Source organism: Capricornis sumatraensis, chromosome 2 (genome assembly GCF_032405125.1).
Source record: "Capricornis sumatraensis isolate serow.1 chromosome 2, serow.2, whole genome shotgun sequence".
NCBI classification, from domain to species: Eukaryota; Metazoa; Chordata; class Mammalia; order Artiodactyla; family Bovidae; genus Capricornis; species Capricornis sumatraensis.
The window spans coordinates 13245131-13257835 of NC_091070.1; the positions used below are offsets into that span (position 1 = coordinate 13245131).

The 12705-nt window shown below is 39.9% G+C and overlaps 1 protein-coding gene and 1 non-coding gene across 3 annotated transcripts in view; one reads left to right on the forward strand and one right to left on the reverse strand.

Moving 5' to 3' along the window:
* NRXN3 (neurexin 3) overlaps nucleotides 1–12705 on the reverse strand; it is a 1763013-nt gene that overhangs the window by 1441850 nt on the left and 308458 nt on the right. The gene's annotated exons all lie outside the window — the stretch shown is intronic.
* LOC138074752 (small nucleolar RNA SNORA20) lies at nucleotides 10758–10889 on the forward strand. Its single transcript, XR_011144564.1, has one exon. It is a non-coding gene; the product is annotated as a small nucleolar RNA SNORA20 (small nucleolar RNA).

The following is a 12705-nucleotide window of genomic DNA, read 5'->3' on the forward strand; positions in this document are numbered from 1 at the left end:
GCATCCCTGGAATAAACCCAACTTGATCATGGTGTATAAACTTTTTGATGTGTTGCTGAATTCTGTTTATTAAAATTTTGTTGAGGATTTTCCCATTTATGTTCATCAGTGATATTGGCCTGTAGTTTTCTTTTTCTGTGTTGTCTTTGTCTGGTTTTGGTATCAGGGTGATGGGAGCCTCACAGAATGAGTTTGGAAGCCTTCCTTCATCTGCAATTTTTTGAAAGAGTGTTAGGATAGGCATTAGCTCTTCTCCAAATGTTTGATAGAATTCTCCTGTGAAGCCATCTGGTCCTGGGCTTTTGTTTTTAGGGAGATTTTTGATCACAGCTTCAATTTCAGTGCATGTAATTGGGTTGTTCATAATTTCTATTTCTTCCTGGTTCAGTTTAGGAAGATTGAACTTTTCTATGAATCTGTCCATTTCTTCCAGGTTATCCATTTTATTGCCACATAGTTGTTCATAATAGTCTCTTATAATCCTTTGTATTTCTGCACTGTCTGTCGTAACCTCTCCTATTTCATTTCTAATTTTGTTGATTTGATTCTTCTTTTTTTCTTGATGAGTCTGGCTAAAGGTCTGTCAATTTTGCTTATTGTCTCAAAGAACCAGGTTTTAGTTTTATTAATCTTTACTATTGTTTCTTTCATTTCTTTTTCATTTACTTCTGCTCAGATCTTTATCCTTTACTTCTTTCAACTAATTTTCAGGTTTTTTGTTCTTCTTTTTCTAGTTTTTTTAGGTGTAAAGTTAGATTGTCTATTCACTGTTTTTCTTGTTTCTTGAGGTAATAGGATATTGCTATAAACTTCCCTCTTGGAACTGCTTTTGCTGCATCCCATAGGGTTTGAGCTGTTGTGTTTTCATTGTCATTTCTTTCTAGAAAGTTTTTTTATTTCCCCTTTTATTTCTTCACTAACCTGTTGGTTATTTAGAAATGTGTTGTTCAATCTCCACGTGTTTGTGTTTCTTACACTTTTTTTCTTGTAATTGATTTCTAATCTCAGAGCACTGTGGTCAGAGAAGATGCTACAATACTGTGAAGTAATTAGCTACCAATTAAAATAAATAAACATATCTTTAAAAGATGCTTAATATGATTTCAGTTTTCTTAAGTTTCCTGAGGTTTGATTTGTGACCCAAGATGTGATCTATCCTGGAGAATGTTCCACGTGCACTTGGGAAGAAGGTGTATTCATCTGCATTTGGATGGAATGTCCTGAAGATATGAATGAGATCCATCTCATCTAATGTATCGTTTAAGACTTGTGTTTCCTTATCCATTTTCTGTTTTTATGGTGTGAGTAGGGTGTTAAAGTCTCCTACTATTATTGTGTTACTGTCAATTTCTCCTTTTAAGTCTGTTAGTGTTTGTCTTACGTGTTGAGGTGCTCCCACGTTGGGTGCATAGATATTTACAGTTGTTATGTCTTCCTCTTGGATTGCTCCTTTGATCATTATGTAGTGTCCTTCCTTATATCTTGTAATCTTTTTTATTTTAAGGTCAATTTTGTCTTATATGAGGATTGTTACTCCAGCTTTTCTTTGCTTCCCATTTGCATGGAATATATTTTTACATCCTCTCACTTTCAGTCTACGTGTGTCTTTAGGTGTGAAGTGGGTTTCTTGTAGATAGCATACATATGGGTCTTGTTTTTGTATCCATTCACCCAGTCTGTGTCTTTTGGTTGGAGCATTTAACCCATTTGTATTTAAAGTAATTATTGATATATATGTTCCTATTCTCATTTTCTTAATTGTTTGTGGTTGATTTTATAGATCTTTTATCATCTCTTATATTTCTTGACTATATAAGGGTAAGTCCCTTTAACATTTGTTGTAAATCTGATTTGGTGGTACTGAATTCTCTTAACTTTTGTTTGTTTGAAAAGCTTTTTATTTCTCCATCAATTTTGAATGAGATCCTTGCCGGGAACAGTAATCTTGGTTGTAGATTTTTCCCTTTTAGTACTTTAAATATATCCTGCCATTCCCTTCTGGCCTTCAGTTTCTGCTAAAAGATCAGCTGTTAAGTGTATGGGGTTTCCCTTGTATGTTACTTGTTGCTTCTCCCTTGCTATTTTTAATATTCTTTGTTTGTGTTTAGTCTTTGTTAGTTTGATTAGTATGTGTCTTGGCGTGTTTCTCCTCGGGTTTATCCTTTATGGGACTCTTTGTGCCCCTTGGACTTGACTATTTCCTTTTCCATACTGGGGAAATTTTCAACTATAATCGCTTCAAAAATTTTCTCATACCCTTTCTTTTTCCCTTCTTCGTCTGGGACCCCTATAATTCAAATGCTGGTGCATTTGATATTGTCCCAGAGGTCTCTGAGACTATCCTCAGTTTTTTTTCATTCTTTTTACTCTATTCTGCTCTTCATAATTTATTTCCACCATTTTATCTTTCAGCTCACTGATTCGTTCTTCTGCTTCAGATATTCTTCTATTGATTCCTTCTAGAGTATTTTTAATTTCAGTAATTGTGTTGTTTGTTTCTGTATGTTTATTCTTTAATTCTTCTAGGTCTTTGTTAATTGATTCTTGGATTTTTCCATTTTGTTTCCAAGGCTTTTGGTCATCTTTACTATCATTATTCTGAATTCCTTTTCAGATAGTTTGCCTATTTCCTCTTCATTTATTTGGACTTCTGTGTTTCTAGTTTGCGCCTTCATTTGTGCGGTATTTCTCTGCCTTTTCTTTTTTTTTAACTTATTGTGCCTGAGGTCTCCTTTTCCAAGGCTTCAAGGAAAGTTGAATTCTTTCCTTGAAGAAGGTTGAATTCTTTCTTCCTTTTGGATTCTTCCCTCCTAAGGTTGGTCTGGTCGTTTATGTAAGCTTTCTATAGGGTGAGATTTGTGCTGAGTTTTTGTTTGTTTCTCCTCTGATAGGCAAGGCTGAGTGAGGCTGTAATCCTGTCTGCTGATGATTGGGTTTGTATTTTCCTTTCGTTTGTTGTTTAGATGAGGCATCCTGCACAGGGTGTTACTGGTGGCTGGGTCTTGTATTCAAGTGGTTTCCTCTGTGTGAGTTCTCACTATGTGACACTCCCTAGGGTTAGCTCTCTGGGGGTCTAGGGTCAGTGCTCCCACTCCAGACACTCAGGGCTTGATCTCTGGTCAGGAACAAAGATTCCACAAGTGGTTTTTTTATGGCATTAAGTGAGATTAAAACAAATATACAAAACAAGAAAGCAAAGATGAACCCAGACAAATGGTAGTTACAAAATCAGGCAAGTAATAATTAAAACAATGGACTATATACATATACATACACACCCATGAGCAAAGTCAAAAGAGTCCAACAAAAACAAAGTACAGAAGATTGACCTGGCAAAAAAGGACAATAAAAATTATATTTACCAGTGAAGAACAAAAGAAAGCATACCATGTTTTAAATGGGAATAGTTAACATGAACATGCCAGTTGTCCCCAAATTAATATTTAATGTAATATAATTTTAATAAGACTCCCATCAGATATTTTAAGTGACTAAAAATGAACGTAACTTCAGGAAGAATGAATGCCTGAAAATAGTCGATAAATTAATGAAAAAATCACTGAAGGGAGGCTTGTAGTATATGATAATAATTATTATAAAACTACTATACTCAAATCAATAAGGAATTATTATAGGAATAGATGAATAGATCAGGGAACAGAACAGAGAATCTAGAAAGAGACTTTGGTATATATTAGAATTTAGTAAATGACAAAATAAGGCATGAATTCAGGGTGAAGGAATAAATTATTTAACAAATGGTCCTGGTTCACTGGTTAGCCAAGCAAGAAGCACTATAGTAAAGAGTGTGGACTTCAGGGCCACAGTCCCTGGATTTAAATCCCAGTCTCACCACTTTATCTACAAGGTAACCTTCAGGGCTTCCCAGGTGGCTCAGTGGTAAAGAATCCACCTGCCAATGCAGGAGACACAAGCTCAACCCCTGGGTCTGGAAAATCCCCTCGAGAAGGAAATGGCAACCCTTTCCAGTATTCTTGCTTAAGAAATCCCACAGACAGAGGAGCCTGGCGGGCTACAGTCCATGCATGGGGTCACAAAAGAGTTGGACAAGACTCAGCAACTAAGCAACAAGAACAGCCAAACCTTTAAACAAGTTACCAGGCCTCTCTGTGCCTCATTTTCCTCATTGGGAAAACTGGGTATAAGTAAGAAACTCTTTGAATTGTGACAAGCAGGGCTTAAAATAGTAATACCTGTAAAGTACTCATGCAACAATGTAGCGCATAGTAAACTCTCCTGCGGGATAAAATTAATGTGAAACTCCACCTTACACTAAGCACAGAAATAAATTTCCTGGTAGAATTAAGATTTAATTGTAAAAAGTAAAGCCGAATTAAAAAAAAATTCTTTACAATCTAAAAAACAAATCACATGCTTTAGAGATAGAGATGGGAGAAACATTCTCTACCAAGACTGGAGACCTAGAAGCTATAAAATTCTAAAACGCAGACATTTGACTACATAAAAAAGCAACACGTTTGATGGTAAAATATACCCTGAACAAAATGAATAAGTAATAGACTTTGGAAAAACAAGAGAAAAGCCAAACATCTCCACTGAAGAAATGAGCAGAAGCCATGAACAGTCCTGTCACAGACATGCTCAGCTGAATGGCCTACAAACAAGCAAATGTGTGCAGATTCACTAATAGTCTGAGAAAATCAATTATATTGACAATGAGCTAGCGCTTGATACTCCTCAGATTGGCATAGTTAAAAAGAACAATGGCTCCCATTATTCTCAGGAATGTGTGTAAAGGGTGCGCCATATCCTGCCTGAGGTAGCAACTCGTGACTGTCACATTTTTTGCCATTTTGGAAAGCATCCATTCAGATTTAAAGAACACATCCCCTTCTATTCATCAAGCTCCAGCGCAAATGCACTGGGACCTATTGCAACACTGTCCAGGGTACATGCTAGAGGGAAAAGCTGGAGATGAACCTACAATCAGTAGGAGAATGCCCCATGTGTAATAGAGCCCACAATGGGATATTAGTCACCCACTGAAGGGAGCCAATTAGAGCTCTGCTTTATGACAGAAGGATTTCCATGAGGCAAAGCGGAGCAAGAAAATAATGTCTAAAGAGAAGCACAGGACGGGTTCCAGAGAGTAATGTTCTCAAGGGAAAGAGAAAGAAGAGACTGCAGAGTGGCACAGAGGCACTTTCTAAAGCACCTGTAATCTTCTGTCTCTTAATCTAGGGGAAAGCTACACCATGAGTGTTTGCCTTCCTATTCTTCAAACCTTTTCAATACATCTTAAAATCTCCTCTACATTTTTTCTATATTTCACAATAAAATTTTCTCTAGAAAGGAAATCAGGATACCAACTTAGCAGGTAATACCCCATTTTGTAAAGCACTGACCTGAAAAACATGTATAGATGTCTATATGGATAAATTATATGAGTATAGAGGAAAATATGGCAGATATACAAAAGGTTATTAATATAAACTATCTTGGAGGGAAATTAGGGGACCAATGTAGGCAATAAGGAGAAGAGAGGGAAATCACACAAAAATGGAAAGGAAGACTGCACTTATAAAAATATTAATTAAATCATCATGTTTATACATTTATGTAAACCTGTGTGTGTGTTTATGCATAGGTAATTAAGAACTAAGATTTGGAAGAGAGGAAAGGAGGGTACAAGAAAGGAAGAAAACAGTTGCAGTTCATTTCCACCTAGTAGCCTCCTAGAATATCCGTCGTTGCACTGAATTCACTTGCTTGCAGCAGAAGGGTCTTAACGTGAAAGCAGGAATATCTCATAGACTTATTCTCAGAGACCTCCTCCCTGTGCACGTTTTCTTTTGATTCCATGGTACCCATCAGCGGTGCAGATTATTGTTTCTGCACATCCTGGTTCTCCCAGACTCCATCTTCCTTCCAAATTTCACAAGGGAAGAACCAGTTCATCAGTATCACCAGGGCTAAATTACATCTGCAGCAATGCCAACAAACCATCTTCTAAAACTATTATTAAGGGCAAAACAGTGGAAGTTAGTTTTTAAAAGCAACTGGGCTCCTCTGCAGCCTATGAAAGTGCAACAGCAAAAGCATGCTTCGCTGCCAACCTGGGAACCCAACACCTACACCCAGCGGCCCCTGCAGTCTCCCGGGTGATCTCTCCCCAGGTCATCTCTCCGCTGCCACCTCTGCCCACGCTGCAGCTCAAACCACCTGCAATCCCAAGTTCCTTGTGGTGAAGATTTGTCAGGTCATACACAGGTATCCTCTCAATAAGATGGTGAAACTATAGTGCCCCCATCAGTATATCATTCCCAAAGCTACTTATTGGCTGATGTGTTGCCAGAGAGCCGAATGATGTCTCAGAAAACTCAGGAAAGGAGGAATAGGTTCCATGATGCTTTCACTATGGGACCCTAGTCAGTTCTCATTGATAGCCCCTGTGAGCCCTAATTCTCTTGTCTGGAAAAAAAAACAGGAATTCCACTAGACACTCTATATAACCAGAGGAGAATCAAATAAAAGAGCCTGTAGGGAAAGCACTTTTCCCAATGATCAAGTTGAATTATCCACCCCATTTCCTTATCCTTAAGATCCCTATGTGGCAACAATGTGAAGATGAGCATAGTCTCAGTGTGCAGAGGTGCTTGAGGTGTATCAGGCACCTCTGACCCTGCGTCCTGTCCTCTCTGCCTGCTGTGACACTCCAGTGACGGCTCCTGCAAACAGTGTGCATAGGTATCTCACCACCACATCACATCCTCTCTCTCTCACTTTGTGCCCTGGGGCTTCTCTGCCACCAGCACGTGGGAATCCCACAGTAACCTGCAGGGCCTATGAGCAAACCAGGGTGTATGAGAAAATGAACGTCCCTCAAGACGACTGATGACTTCCAGGTCCCACCTGGGCTCCAGGTCTGAGCCCAGGTGGGGCACCAGAGGGCACAATTGATGTGATCAGTGCTCAAAAACATCCCTTTGGGTTATCCTTAGCAATATAATTTTAATATTTTGAGAATCCCTATTACCAAGCTCATGACTTCTTTCCCAGAAAAATAATTCACTAAAAGCACAAAGTTTTTGATACAAACACCAGAAGGTCAGCTCATGGACCCTGTGAAACTCATTCATGACATCAGGTCACAAAAGCATTATCCCAATTGGCTAAATTTAGAGAGATTCTAGGAACTGGAAATCTGGGCAGGTTGTCTCCACCCTCTACAGGTTTATCTGGTCCTTAGCAAATCACAGACAGATCACCTTACCTCAGGGCATCCAGGTTTAGAGAATCCCTAATTGGAAGGACATTGAAGTTTGTGTGCCCCTGAGGATAGCATGGCCCTCAAAATCTCATATAAAGCCAGACCTCCCCAGAACAACCTCAAGCCCCAAGTTTAGCCCTGGAATCAATGTGATGATCCTCTTTAACTCACTCCTATCCTAAAACTGCACCATCCTTCTGACTGTGGTTGTTCAGTTGCTTCGTCGTATCCAACCCTTTGAGACCCTATGGACTGCAGCACACCAGGCTTCCCTGTCTTTTACTATCTCCCAGACCTTGCTGAAACTCATATTGATTGATTCAGTGATGCCATCCAACCATCTCATCCTGTCACCCCCTTCTCCTCTTGCCCTCAATTTTTCCCAGAATCAGAGTCTTTTTCAATGAGTGGGCTCTTCGCATCAGGTGGCCAAAGTATTGGAGCTTCAGCTTCAGCATTAGTCCTTCCAATGAATATTCAGGACTGATTTCCTTCAGGATGGACTGGTTGGATCTCCTTGCAGTCCAAGGGACTCTCAAGAGTCTTCTCCAACACTACAGTTCAAAAGCATCAATTCTTCAGCTCTCAGTCTTCCTTGTGGTCCACCTCTCACATCTGTACATGACTACTGGAAAAATCACAGCTTTGACTATTCCTTTGTCAGCAAAGTGATGTCTCTGCTTCTTAGTATGCCATCTAGGTTTGTCATAGCTTTTCTTCCAAGGAGCAAGTGTCTTTTAATTTAATCCTTCTGATAAAGAAGGTCAAATAAAATTCTCATATCCCCTACAAACCTAAGCACATTGACAGGGATCATTATAGGAAAGATTTAATAAGCCCCATTTTTATTCCAACCTACATATTAAGCCTTGGATCTGATGAAGCTAGTTCTGTTCTAACCAGCTCCCTACAGTAATAATCCAGGTATCAAGATCTAGGTATAACAATTCTCTGAAAGCAGCACTTATGCTGGCTTACTGGCTGAGTGTCTTAGTTTGAGTTTCTTCAGAATTAAACTTTGAGAGCAGAGTTGAAATGCAAACCACTTGTAAGATGCTGTGGGATATGACACAAGGAGAAGTCAGCAGCCACTAGAGGGTGTATTATCAATCCAGCTCCCACTGAGGGCAAGCAGAACTCAAACTCACGGAGGAAAGTCCAAGAGTGAATGAAAAATGCTGCCAGCTATTGATTGAGGGATGCTGAAGAAGGGGGCTGTTAATTCCTGTGTACGTCTTGCCAGTAGGACAGGATACACAGAGGGGTACACAAAGGACAAAAAGCAGAGGAATACATGGGCCGGTAGAAGCTGGGCTGAAATGCATGGAACTGGTAAGAATAACGGGACATGGTAGAGACTCTGACCGCAACCACTATACCATAAAATACTCTCAGGTATCAAACTTTGCTCTGAAACTTGGGAATCGCGAGTCTCGGGGGAACATTAAGCAGAACAGGACACGTGGGCTCATGCCATAGAAAGTCACCTGAGAATGACACAAATCATAGCTAAGTGCCACTCAGCATCAGTAGCGTATCACCACAATTAGCATTTAGTTAGCTCCTACCAGCAAAAAGATAATGGGACTTAGCAACTAGGCACTTATACAAATACAATGTCTTATTTAATCCTCAGAACTGACCTATAAATAGGCGTTCACATTCCTTTTTATACATCTAGAGAGAGACAGTTTTGGAAAATGAAGGCCCTCAAGTTCAAATTGTTTTATTCAACATGATACAGCTAGGAAAAAAAGAATAAACAAAGGCTTCAACTGTCTACTCTCTTTCAACTACATCATATCAACCTTTGGATGTCTTACTGGCTTCCTCCCCTCCTTTTCCTCATAGAAAATATTTACCACACCCTGACTATATAGCAGGTGCTACAGTAAACACTAGGACATTAACTTCATAGTCACAGAAATCCTATGAGGCGTGCGCCCTCATTAACCTCTTTGTACTTCTGGAATAATTAAATCTTAGAAAACCAACACACTTCAAATCACAGATTAGTCAAGTGACAAAGCTGGGGCCAGAAACCAGGTCTTTCTAACACCAGAGCACCAGCTCTTGATCCTTACACTATTTTGTGTACAATTTAAAAGTCACACAGTTATGAATGAATGAGTGCCTGCTGCTGAGTGTCTGTTAAAATCAACCTGCCATATACTCCAGAGTAAAACTAAGCCCCACATTCAACAGATGCTTTCCCTTCCACTTGCCACCCTCCCTCCAGGATTTCACCCAGTTACCACAAAAGCAGCAAAGGGTCAGACACCCCCACACTTGGCAGAAGCAAGGCAGCTCAGCAGTCTCTCCAACTTCAGGGGAAACTGTCTCTTGTCAATTACAAGACAAGACAAACATTTCAAGGAACTGGCTCTCATTTTCTTGCATCATTGCTCTAATTTGCTCATTATACACAATTATTAAATGTGCTTTATTACAATTCGATGGTCTTTATAACAAAGGAACAATCAGGCCTGCCCTTGTTTGCATTTGTTTGTGTACATACATGTATGGGGAAGGGGAGAAACTAATCTGTAAAATACAACTATTGTTAATGTAAATAAAAACAACTATTATCACTAAAAGTACATATAATTGCCTGCTACAAAACTCACTACACAAATACAGGCTGGAGCACACCTGTTTCTGGTGAAAAGCGAATTTTTAAAAGGAGGAGAATCCAGCAGTCCTAGGGGAAATGAAAACGCTACCCTTTATAAAGCAAAGTGTGATCTAGGAACAGTGAACATGACAGTCGGATAGTGACCATCTCAGAATTCTATATGAGAACCTGGTTTAGAGCTTCACATCTTAAAGAGAAAGCAAGAAAATACAAGGGCCTATGCCTTGACAGTGATTCAAAACAGGATCTAGAAAGTAAGCTTATGTCAATGACAACGACCGCATTTATCTAGCTCTTATCTACCTTACAGAGTATTCTTTATGGATTGGGCAGCCACTCAAATGCACATTACATTCTTACCTCACTTTCTGAATGTGATTATGACCTCCTCTGAAATCTTATTTAAGAAAATTTACATTCACATAAAATTCAGTATGGCCTTCACAGATCCAGAGACAATCTGTGATTAACATTTTCTTCCAGCAAACAGGATTTATCTACAGTCATTATTGTCAGCGAACATTTCTTCCTGTTTATCTCAGTTTTGCTAGCAAATACCACCATATGTTTAAGTCTCCACGAGGAATCCAAGTTATTCGAAAGAGAGAAGATCAGCTTCATGTTGCCTCCTTGTCTCCTTGTGGTGGAGAAAGGGCAAGAGTCTCTAGAAGTCATCTGACTTACATCAGTATCTCCAAAATCCATGCAGATGGTGATTGCTGCCATGAAATTAAAAGACGCTTACTCCTTGGGAGAAAACCTATCACCAACCTAAACAGCATATTAAAAAGCAGAGACAATGCTTTGCCAACAGAGGTCCATCTAGTCAAGGCTATGGTTTTTCCAGTAGTCATGTGTGGATGTGAGAGTTGGACTATAAAGAAAGCTGACCACGGTCCTTCGGTGATATGAGCAGTTATACGCATGGGATAAAACAATACTGGGCCCTTGTAAATGGAGGTGAAGTTGCCATTTCATCTCTTCTCCATGGTGTAGACATTGCTTCCCTGTCTAAATGTCCTGTGTAAGTAGAAGTGAATTTCTTCATGGACTTACTACTGTTAAATTAGACAATCGCTGTTGTTTTAAATAGCACTAAGGCTCATACCTCTGCATCGGTCATCTTACGTGGGGCAAATGATTTCATGTGTGACGAGATGGAGCGCTCCTTACACGATGCCCTTTGTGTGGTGAAGAGTTTTGGAGTCAAAGTCTGTGGTCCCAGGTGGGGGTGCTGTCGAGGCGGCGCTTTCCATTTACCTTGAGAACTACGCCACCAGCATGGGCTCCCAGGAACAGCTCGCTATTGCGGAGTTTGCAAGATCTCTTCTTGTTATTCCTAATACTCTGGCAGTTAATGCTGCCCAAGACTCCACAGATCTGGTTGCAAAATTAAGAGCTTTTCATAATGAGGCTCAGGTTAACCCAGAACGAAAAAATCTAAAATGGATTGGTCTTGACTTGGTCAATGGTAAACCCCGTGACAACAAACAAGCAGGGGTGTTTGAACCAACCATAGTTAAAGTTAAGAGCTTGAAATTTGCAACTGAAGCTGCAATTACCATTCTTCGAATTGATGATCTTATTAAATTACACCCAGAAAGCAAAGATGATAAGCATGGAGGTTATGAAGATGCTGTTCACTCTGGAGCCCTAGATGACTGAGCTGTTTTATTTATAACAAGGTTAGATGCAGCTTGCTTGTACCTCGAATATTACACATTAAAGTGCAACAGGCTGCAAAAAAAAAAAAAAAAAGAAAGAAAGCTGACCACAGAATAATTGATGCTTTTGAGATGTGGTGTTGGAGAAGACTGTTGACAGTCCCTTGGACTCCAAGGAGATCTGACCAGTCCATCCTAACAGAAATCAGTCCTGAATATTCATTGGAAGGACTGACATTGAAGCTGAAGTTCCAATACTTTGGCCATCTGATGCACAGAACTGACTCACTGGAAAAGACCCTGATGCTGGGAAAGATTGAAGGAGGGACGAGAAGGGGACGACAGAGGATGAGGTGGTTGGATGGCATCACTGACTCACTGGACATGAGTTTGAGCAAACTGCGGGAGTTGGTGATGGACAGGGAGGCCCAGCATGCTGCAGTCCACAGGGTCGCAGAGTCGGACACAACTGAGCAACTGAACTGAACTGAACTCAGTATCTCCACAACAGAGACAAATAGGCTACAGAAACAATTTGCAAAACTTTTTAACGCATGGCCCCACAAATTCCCCCTTACTCTATGGGGAAAAGGCTAGTGTTTTGTTTTTTTTTTTTTTCAAACTGCTCTAAACTCTGCATAAATGTGTTAAACTTAACATTGATTCAGCACCTCCTGCGTGTCAAGAACTCTGCTCAGTGCTATAGATGCAAATGATATACTGAGGAAGTATGGAGACAGAGTGAGGAAAGCAAATATAGGAAAAGAAAACCATAGTTCAATATACTGAGTACAATAGTAGCCCATATACACAACATTTGACACCAAAAGAAAGCAGGGCAACTAACCCAGTGTGGTAAGGGATGGATGGAGAGAGTGGGAGAAACAACTGGGGGGCTCGCTGGAGAGATGATGCCTGGGCTGATTCTCCAAGGATGAGTGTGAATTAACTAAGCAAACAGGGAAAGACTAATATTAACAGCAGGGAAAGCCCAAGCAAAGCACAGATTTGAGAAACAGTATTTTAAATAAGGGGCACAATCAATGACTGGGTGTTGCTGGAAGGTAAAGAGTAAGGTAGATTTGGTGGGCACCAAGACTGGAAAACTGGCAGTCATACTGTGGAAAGCCTTATACAGGTAATATAACATTATC